Source organism: Pundamilia nyererei, unplaced genomic scaffold (assembly GCF_000239375.1).
Source record: "Pundamilia nyererei isolate P.nyererei 1_Seehausen unplaced genomic scaffold, PunNye1.0 scaffold00071, whole genome shotgun sequence".
In the NCBI taxonomy this organism is placed as follows: Eukaryota; Metazoa; Chordata; class Actinopteri; order Cichliformes; family Cichlidae; genus Pundamilia; species Pundamilia nyererei.
This window is the reverse complement of record NW_005187472.1, coordinates 3,115,227-3,125,894: the sequence shown is the minus strand read 5'-3', so window position 1 is coordinate 3,125,894 and position 10,668 is coordinate 3,115,227.

Sequence of the window (10,668 nt, the reverse complement as noted above, 5' to 3'; positions counted from 1 at the left end):
AAGTATTAATGCGTAATCTTAAAACTGGACATGAATTTGCACTAGTTAACTTTATGTCAAATTTGCACACAGTCTAAGCCGGATCTTAACTTACTGTCAAAGCTTTAAACACCAACACCATACATGCAGCTGAAGGAACTTCTGAACTGAAAAACTATTGTCAGCAGAAAGTATAGTTGTGGACAAATAGTATGTTTACACATGAAGCAAACGTTTCACTGATAGCAACTCAAAACTGTAAGACCAGACTGACCAGTCTGTGCACTGCCTGTGTTAACTAAAAGAAAGACTACAGCTCATGGCCTCACACACGGATCTTGGAATGCCTAGAACAATACAAGATCAATGGGACCGTAACACTCTTCATCAGGAGTTTGATGGGGATGTGGCGAACAACAGTATAGGCTAACTTCAAGACAATTGCACATGTCACTGTCAAGTGCAGGATTTAACAAGGACTTTAGAGGCTTTGGCAGTGGCTAAAGAAAAACGCTGGTGTTTGAGGAGTTCAGTGAGGCAGGTGTAAAAGACTGTAAGACTGCCTCAAGGCAATTTTGGCAACTCAGGATCCCACTGACACATCTTTCAGCAGAGTGTGTGGATGAGGGAATGAGTCATCCATCACTGAGGGTGAGGTCACCAAGTCAGTTAAACAACTCCTTGTTAGCAGCCCCTGGGGTGGATGAGGTTAACCCCAAATTCCTGAAGGATGCTTTAGGGCTTCCTTGGTTGACTTGCCTCTACATTGTTGAATAGAAATCTGAAGCGATACCTCTGGATTGGCACATTGGGGTAGTGGCTATCTTCAAGAAGGGGGACTGGAGTATGTGCTCCAACTATAGGGGACTCACGCTTCTCAGTCTGGGTAAGTCTATGACAGGGTGCTGGAAAGGAGGCTGTCCATTAGTCGAACCTCGGATGTGGTTTTTCGTCCTGTTTGCAGAACATTGGATCAGTCATGAGCACTGGTAGTGACCAAAAGAACGAGATCACGGATAAAGGTGGTGGAAATTTGCTTTCTTTGAATGGTGACTGTTCTCTCCCTTAGAGATGGGGTGAGGAGTTCAGCCACCTGGGAGGGGCTCAGAGTAGGGTTGGTTCTCCTTCACATAGAAAGGAGGTAGTTGAAGTGGTTCAGGCATTTAAAAAAGGATTCTTCCTGGGCGCATCCTGGGTTAGGTGTTACAGGCATGTCTCGCCAGGAGGTTTGCCTGAGGCAGGCCCAAGACACGCTGGAGGGATTATATCTCTCAGCTGGCCTGGGAACGCTTTGATGTTCCCCCAGACAAGCTGGAGGAGTTGGCTGAGCACAGGGAGGTCTGGGCTTCTCTGCTTAGGCTGCTGCCCCTGTGACCTGGCTCGGAGAAGAAAATGGATAGAATGGATGGATTTGGTTACAGTTAATCTTTTTGGTTTCTTGCTGATGCCCTCTACTATAATTCTGTTGTTTCTCTACTCACTTGTAGGAAACTAGAGGAAATAACGGTAGTTTTAAACGCTTACATGTACACACACAGTCAATGTCCCTCCATTTAGAAAGATGGAGGCATCAGAGTGAACTTCTCCATTCAACACAGAGGCTCTCACAACCTAAATCATGATGTCAGTTTTGAATAAATTTATTTTTTTAATTACATTTATGTATGCTGTATGCATTTTGTTCATTCCTAAGTTGTGAGTCTACATAACAGCCAAAATACTGTCTTTAATTATTAACATTTGAAATGATGAAGGCACTTGAAATGCAACGCAAAATTAGCTGCCTTCACAGAAAAACACAAACACTTTAAGTACTGTATAAACTGTGTTTACTCTTTCCTTCCCAGGCTTCTAGAATTCCGATTTGCCAAAATTTCTGCACGGCTAGGATTTCACATGTTCTTGACAGTGTTTGACTGTGTTTTTGGCGTTTACATCTGGACAGGTTTTTTTTAAAAAACAAAAATGGAAAAATTCAATTTTCAAAAATACCCGTGTACGTATGGACGTAGCCTCAGTCTCTGGTTTCGACACCTTCTCAGATGTATGCTCATGATGGATAACAATAGTAGTAGTCGTGGTGGTGGGTATTCTTGTTAGACTTTCTTTTTCAGAACCATACAAACTTTAATTGGGTGATGTCACAGTGTTTTGAGTTTTGTGTGGAATTATTATTCTTTCCTTTGCATTAAGACAGGGGTGGGGTAGCTCCAGGCCTCGAGGGCCGGTGTCCTGCAGGTTTTAGATGTGTCCTTGATCCAACACGGCTGATTTAAATGGCTAAATTACCTCCTCAACATGTCTTGAAGTTGTCCAGTGGCCTAGTTATGAACTAATCATTTGATTCAGGTGTGGTGGCCCAGGGTGATATCTAAAACTTGCAGGACACCAGCCCTTGAGGCCTTGAGTTCCCCACCCCTGCATTAAGAAGATTTTTTAAGTTTAAGCTTTGTACATTTTAGTTATTTTAGTGTATGCATTTGGGTCCTCTCTGCCTGAAACACAGCACCTCCATGACGGGTGACCTGGGTCATGACCCCCCTCCCCATAACACCTCTTAACCTTTCTGATGAAACAAAAAAGTGTAAAACTCCCCTTGGCCAGTTAAAAGGTTTTGCAGTGTGTTCAGATTTACAAAAAATGCGCTACAAACTGAATTGTTTATCTTTTAAGGTAGAGAGCATGAGGCTGGGCATTGGCAAAATAAGTAAAACATCCAAAGGCAGGTTTTACGCTTCCGTAAGAATAGCTAAAGCATTCTGACAGAGCTGAACTTGTCACTCTGGTTCATCCAGTAAACAATGAGACTCATTATGTATGCAAGTGCCTTAGGTTCATAATGACAAACAAAGTATGGACATAAAGTGCAACTTATCATTTTTGAAATGAGGCAATTTTCTGTGTTGATTTTTTTAAATAGATTTTTTTAATTATTATTAACCACACAGTGAATTTTGGAATTTATAAGTTGAACATCACCATTTATGGAAAATTCCATTAAAAAACAAAACAAACAAACAAAAACAGTGTACATAAAATTAATGTTTCAGTAAAATACTCGATTAGCTAAATTAAACTCTAATAACTTCTACTGTAAAAATAATATTCTGACATCTAATCTTCTTAGAAGAGACACTTACTGGCCTATACAGGGAGTGCAGAATTATTAGGCAAGTTGTATTTTTGAGGAATAATTTTATTATTGAACAACAACCATGTTCTCAATGAACCCAAAAAACTCATTAATATCAAAGCTGAATGTTTTTGGAAGTAGTTTTTAGTTTGTTTTTAGTTTTAGCTATTTTAGGGGGATATCTGTGTGTGCAGGTGACTATTACTGTGCATAATTATTAGGCAACTTAACAAAAAAACAAATATATACCCATTTCAATTATTTATTTTTACCAGTGAAACCAATATAACATCTCCACATTCACAAATATACATTTCTGACATTCAAAAACAAAAACAAATCAGCGACCAATATAGCCACCTTTCTTTGCAAGGACACTCAAAAGCCTGCCATCCATGGATCCTGTCAGTGTTTTGATCTGTTCACCATCAACATTGCGTGCAGCAGCAACCACAGCCTCCCAGACACTGTTCAGAGAGGTGTACTGTTTTCCCTCCTTGTAAATCTCACATTTGATGATGGACCACAGGTTCTCAATGGGGTTCAGATCAGGTGAACAAGGAGGCCATGTCATTAGTTTTTCTTCTTTTATACCCTTTCTTGCCAGCCACGCTGTGGAGTACTTGGACGCGTGTGATGGAGCATTGTCCTGCATGAAAATCATGTTTTTCTTGAAGGATGCAGACTTCTTCCTGTACCACTGCTTGAAGAAGGCGTCTTCCAGAAACTGGCAGTAGGACTGGGAGTTGAGCTTGACTCCATCCTCAACCCGAAAAGGCCCCACAAGCTCATCTTTGATGATACCAGCCCAAACCAGTACTCCACCTCCACCTTGCTGGCGTCTGAGTCGGACTGGAGCTCTCTGCCCTTTACCAATCCAGCCACGGGCCCATCCATCTGGCCCATCAAGACTCACTCTCATTTCATCAGTCCATAAAACCTTAGAAAAATCAGTCTTGAGATATTTCTTGGCCCAGTCTTGACGTTTCAGCTTGTGTGTCTTGTTCAGTGGTGGTCGTCTTTCAGCCTTTCTTACCTTGGCCATGTCTCTGAGTATTGCACACCTTGTGCTTTTGGGCACTCCAGTGATGTTGCAGCTCTGAAATATGGCCAAACTGGTGGCAAGTGGCATCTTGGCAGCTGCACGCTTGACTTTTCTCAGTTCATGGGCAGTTATTTTGCGCCTTGGTTTTTCTACACGCTTCTTGCGACCCTGTTGACTATTTTGAATGAAACGCTTGATTGGTCGATGATCACGCTTCAGAAGCTTTGCAATTTTGAGACTGCTGCATCCCTCTGCAAGATATCTCACTATTTTTGACTTTTCTGAGCCTGTCAAGTCCTTCTTTTGAGCCATTTTGCCAAAGGAAAGGACGTTGCCTAATAATTATGCACACCTGATATAGGGTGTTGATGTCATTAGACCACACCCCTTCTCATTACAGAGATGCACATCACCTAATATGCTTAATTGGTAGTAGGCTTTCGAGCCTATACAGCTTGGAGTAAGACAACATGCATGAAGAGGATGATGTGGACAAAATACTCATTTGCCTAATAATTCTGCACTCCCTGTACACCTCATGATTATCAGACTGCATAACTACTAAACCTCCTTCTGTGTAACTTGAATCAACTTACAGAAGACTGATGCTCTGGAAAGTTTACTAACAAAACCTGAGACTACACATAAATAGCATGTACAAATCAGTTCTTCAAATTATAATAATAGTATTATAATATTTTTAGGTCAAGGTAATGTAAACGCAAGACTAGTAGCAGATGCCATGTTGGATGCAGTGATTGATGTGATGAGCCAAAACTCTTCCGGTCCCCTGACCACAATCCGCATAGTTATTTTCCAGAAAGCTATGCTAAAAGATTTCCACAGCAGCCTGGAACAGAGAGAAGCTACTGATCCTAATCCTAAGGATAAAGGACAGGGAACCTGGGGAGGCATTGGCAAAGTCCAAGGTAAAAATATGTAGAAGAAAAATCCAGCACTGTTCTGCTGTCTCCAGTCAATGTTGAACCTTAACTTCTAATGGTTTTGAAATGTGGTTTTTCAGGAATGCTTACTGATGGAAATACTGAAAAACCAAAGAAAGAGAAAGACTGCACAGCTGAAGGTCAGGAAGCTGATGCCACTTGCTTCCATATTTGTGGTGTCACTCAGGCTGATGTAGATATAGCCAAGAAACTATTGTTTCAAGAGCCTGAGACAACCACAATTGAGGACGAAGCCATTGGTAAACTCTGTGATGCAGACCACCAGAAAATTGATGACATGGAGAAGACCATGGGTATAAGCATAAAAATAGAAAACAGTAAAGTCAAGCTCACTATTGAAGGACTGAGCAATGATGTGCTTAAAGCTACCTCTGAGATCAATATGATGCTAACCAGGAAAAGAGAGGGTATTCCTGAGCAGTGGGAACGCATGCCAGCTGAGGCCACATGTCAGGCTTTTGCAGTACAAGCCAAGACATCAGAATATGATGAAATCCTGAAACATTTTCAGGCCTCATGCAGTGGATTTGTTACAAAGGTAACATTTGTTATTTATCACTCAGATCATTAGAGCAAAAGGTTTTTGGTGAATGGATCATCAAATTGATACTGACTAATCATTTCTAGATTTAAATTGAAAATGTATTTTCATGCATCTGTTCAAGTCTTTGTGCAGTCAAACCATTATGAAGTTAGTGTTAAACATTTTTTTTTAAATCTTTTTAAAAAAAGTTTGTTTCACAAGAAAGCCAATAAAAGCAGTTAACATAAATCTACATCAGACTACACAAAAAAGCACTTTTCTTCCTCTCAGATTGAGCGGATCCAGAACCCTGGATTGTGGAAGAGTCTAGAGATTAAGAAGCGTGAGATGGAGTTGAGAAATGGTCATCAGAATAACGAGCGACGTCTTTTCCATGGTACCTGCAACAGAGCTGTGCCAAATATTAATGACCGTGGGTTCAACAGGAGCTATGCAGGAAAGAATGGTGAGATATTTGTGGGTGGGGGATGTGTCAGTGTGCCAATTGTTTTCAGTTTGATCTTAATGCTACCGAGAGTTACAGAGTTGGCCATAAACACACTTTTTCAAAATCAGCTTTGGACTACAGAAAGAATGGAATACACAGAATGTGGAGAAAACTTGCACAAGGAACAATGCTGAAAATAAATATTTTAGAAGACAGTGAGAGACAATAAAAGGTGGGAATGCGGAGATCAGAATAGGGATTATAAGTACTGGGATTGTGGCTGGTAAAAGGAAAGAGCTGGCTGATATGATGGGCAAAAAGGAAGATAGATATTGTGTGTAGGATACCAGGCGGAAGGGAAGCAAGGTCAGGAGCACCGGAGGTGGATTCAAGCTGTGCTACAATGATATTGAAAGGAAATGAAACAGAGTATGGATAATCTTGAAGGGAGAGAATGTGAATAGTGTTGTGGAGGGGAAGAGAGTGTCAGACAGAATCATGGGTTTCAGGCTGGAAATCAAAGGGTTGATATTGTCTTCAGGGGGAGAAAGTGGTGACTGGAACAGCCTTCAGTGGAGATCTAGGTGAAAGGAACAGAGGTCAAATTTGGAAGAACAGATGGAAGGGGGTTTTGCTAAAAGGATGAAAATGGCTGTGGCCACCAAGTAAAGTCAAAAATCGAATATATGGGTCCACAGTGTTTGGGTTGTGGCTGCCCCTCCGGTGTACTTGCTGTAATTTCTATCTGTGGAAACCGAGGACTGAATCTTCAGATGATGTCTTCTGCTCATCACAAGACAGAGAGAGAAAAAACTACCGCATTTTCCGAGCCGCCTTCTTTATACTCTTTTGTCCATTTGCCTCTCTCTCTCTCCTCCTGTCTGTCATTTACATACATCCAGCCACACTCTATCATCCTCTCCATCTTCAACCTTTCAGTCTCTTTTAACTAAGGCGGTGGTTATTTCGTTGAAAGCATTTCCTTACATCTTCTTCTTTTCCATATTATACTTAACAAAATTTGTCAATAAATACACCGCATATGAACTTTCAGTTGTGTATTCAACAGCACTTCATACCATTTCTCTTATTCAGAATCATGTATAATGATTGGTTGGCAACATATTTCTATGTCTTTGACTACAAGTTAATTTGATTTACTATTAGCAGAAGCACACAGAAATAAACTCTGTTTTTGTATCAGACATAAAAGACTGGATGTTAATATTTTCTACTCTCTCTGTTAGTGTGAGTTTAATGTGAGGTTATGGAAGTTTGAGAGGATTTAGTGTTTGATTTTCAGACTGGTGCAACTACTAGGAGTAACAGAAAGCGTGTCAAAGCGTTTTTCCGTTGACTTTCTGCTGCTCTTCATTTTCAGCTGCATTATATGGCAATGGCACATACTTTGCTGTCAATGCTAGTTATTCTGCCAGTGACACCTACTCCAAGCCAAATCAGAACGGGGAAAAGTTTATGTACGTCTGCCGAGTTCTGACTGGTGACTTCACTCTTGGACAGAAAGGCATGGTTACACCACCAGCAAAAAAACTCGGATCCACTGACCTGTACGACAGTGTTGTGGACAACATTGCCAATCCCACCATGTTTGTTGTCTTCCATGACACCCAGGCTTGTCCTGAGTATTTGATTACATTCAAGTAATGGTAAATGGTCTGTATTTGTATAGCGCTTTACTTGGTCCTAAGGACCCCAAAGCGCTTCACACTATACACAATCATCCACCCATTCACACACACATTGGTGATGGCAAGCTACAGTGTAGCCACAGCCGCCCTGAGGCGCACTGACAGAGGCGAGCCAGTGAACAAGATTATGAGACATAATCAACTTACATCATAAAAGTGAGCCCATTATGCTACTTTTTAACTCTATGTATTTATTCTTTGACTCTATTAGACTAGCTCTGCATGGTCCACAGTTCAAAATCATTTGAGCCTTTTATTGGCTCAAATTGTGGTCATCAGAGTTTTGTAACCTTGTAAACCAAAATATCTGAAAATCTTGTGTTTGTGCATCTATAGATGATAGTTTGTGTGCTTGTAAAAAAATATTTACACGTTACACTTTTTTTTTGTTAAGGTCTGTTTACAGACAAAGCAAAAAATTACATGTAAAACTCTGCACTCGAGTTCCCTGGCTGTGCGTGTTTCAACTTGCAACTACGAATTTTGACCTGATTATTCTTCCTTTCAGCTGATTGGTCAATGTCATGTCAATCACAAATTTAACAATCCAGCCAGAGAACAGATGGGTTTGGCTGTCAGAGAGGTGCTTTACAGGAATACAGGAAAAATAGAGAAAACAATAAAACATAAGATGGTCACAGGAGGAGATAGATGCCCCTGATCTTGAGACACAAAAACTCAAAAGCATGGAGGACTCCACCCAAAGTCCAACTTTCTTTTTACTCCTTTCGCCTCCTAGGCAAACCCTACACAGGTTTTTTTTGTCTTCTATTTTAAGTACAGAAGCTTTTTGTGTTTTTTATGTGTTCGTATGTGTTGATTAAACATACAGTTTAAGGTTATCAAAGAAAGACTAAAAAGAAATAAAATCCTATTTTAAACTCTACACCTTCTGTTTCTGCCTTTACCTCTTCAGTATTGTATCACTGGAGGATCTTTACCTTCCAAAGCAACTTGAGGTGACTGCTGCTGCCATGTGGTGCTATATAAATAAAACTGAATTGAATTAAACTAATCCAGCTTTAACTTGTCACATGTTGTGAGTGTAGCTGTGTATCCATCTGAATCCATGGAAAGGTTTATCACTCTGTCCTAAATCTGTCTTTAAACTTACTTTTTTGGTCTTGCTTGCCTTAACTCTATACCAAAATCCTTATTAGGATCACAGTCAGTCATAACATTTCTTCTGGACAAACATTTGAATGCTTGCCCATCCTACGAGAGGAGATGAACTGTTCTGCTCAGGGGAGATGGAAAGGCCTTATATGCTAAAACTAAACTAACCTTTAAAATTAAATCTAGTGCAAACTATGGATAGTGTAATACATTTCCCATTTCCTTACCATGATGAAAGTTGTTTTTAGTGAAATAAGGGTGGGGATGACAGCATCAGCACACTCTTATACGTGTAGTTTCACTTAAAAATTCATTCAGTTAAATTTCACCCTATACTGTCTCCTTGTGGAAGACAATAACAGTGTTCATCATATTCTGTGATTCTTTTCAAACAAATAACATCAATACCACTTTCTGTTAGAGGAACACAAACATTTTCTGGTAATTGTATAACAAATTTTGTGTATTTTCTAGGTATGAAAACCCCCCACATCTTTTAGTATAACATGAATTAAGTATAGAATTGCTTATATGCTGGGTTGACAGATATTTAATTTTGTCAAGTTGTCAGTAGCCCAAATTACAAATAAAATAACATTTTCAGAAATTAATTTCTCATCATAATAAATGCATCTCATAACAGTTCAAATGTAAGCCCTGTTTGTCAGTAACCACTATCCACCTCCGTGAAAGAAATTTGTCAGGTTTGACCTAATGTGTAACTTCTATATCGAAATTAGACACATGAGACAAGTGAGATTTGTGGTATTTTTTTAATGCTTAAACATTTTTATTTCTAATATTAAGTATTGGCAGTACTGAAATATAATTTAAAACACTCTTTGAATATCAATTTTCAAACAAAGGATAACCAACTAAAATACGTCTCTGTCCTAAGATCGAGTGGAACTCAAATAGGTTTGAAACGAGCTAACTGAAAGTTCTCACCACCTGTAACAGGCAGCGTGGAAAATAAATCCAGAACATTACTTAATATGTCTGTGAAGGTTCTCAGTCATCCAGGTCATCGTAGTCAAAGGAGCTTGCAAAGAAAAGCGTCTGGACTTCTTTAAGTTGCTTGAAGACGTTTCACCTCTCATCCGAGAAGCTTCTTCAGTTCTAATGTATACCTGGCCTAGCAGGAGGTCGTCAGATAAGTGATCATTTGTACGTAGAAGCTTACAAATGGTCTGTCTGCACTGATGTTAGGTAAAACAAGCCAAACATTATTTTTTTGTTAGAAATGAAGTAAGCTAACTAACACCGGGAAAGTCAAGCAGTTTCTTTCATGTGGACTTCGCTATGAGGTAAATTTCCTACCTGTTGCTTTTGAAGCCCAGATTTTCCTTTTAAGGAGCCGTCCTACTGTTAGGTAGCAGCGCGTGTTAAAAATGACAGTTTGACTCTTCGGCTGTTTTCTAGGGGCCTTGTCACTCATGAGCCTTTAGAATGGTCATTTTTCTCCCCCTGTCCGCTGTTAGTGTCCCGCGGTTTGATAACCACTGAGGGAAATCACAGTTGCCATCACAGAGCTTTATTTAAATCAGAGTCTCTGGTGTAGCCTGCACTCTGGCGCTATCTGCAGCACACAGTGAGTCACTGCACTATTATATCTGGATTTCTGCTGCGCTGTTCGCCAAAGACTGAAAGAGTGCACGCCATTTGAAAATGATTTTTCTTTATGTGTGTGCGCGTGCGCAAAAGCCACGCTTATGTTTTTTTTCTTGTTTATTGTTAGGGTGGAGTTTTA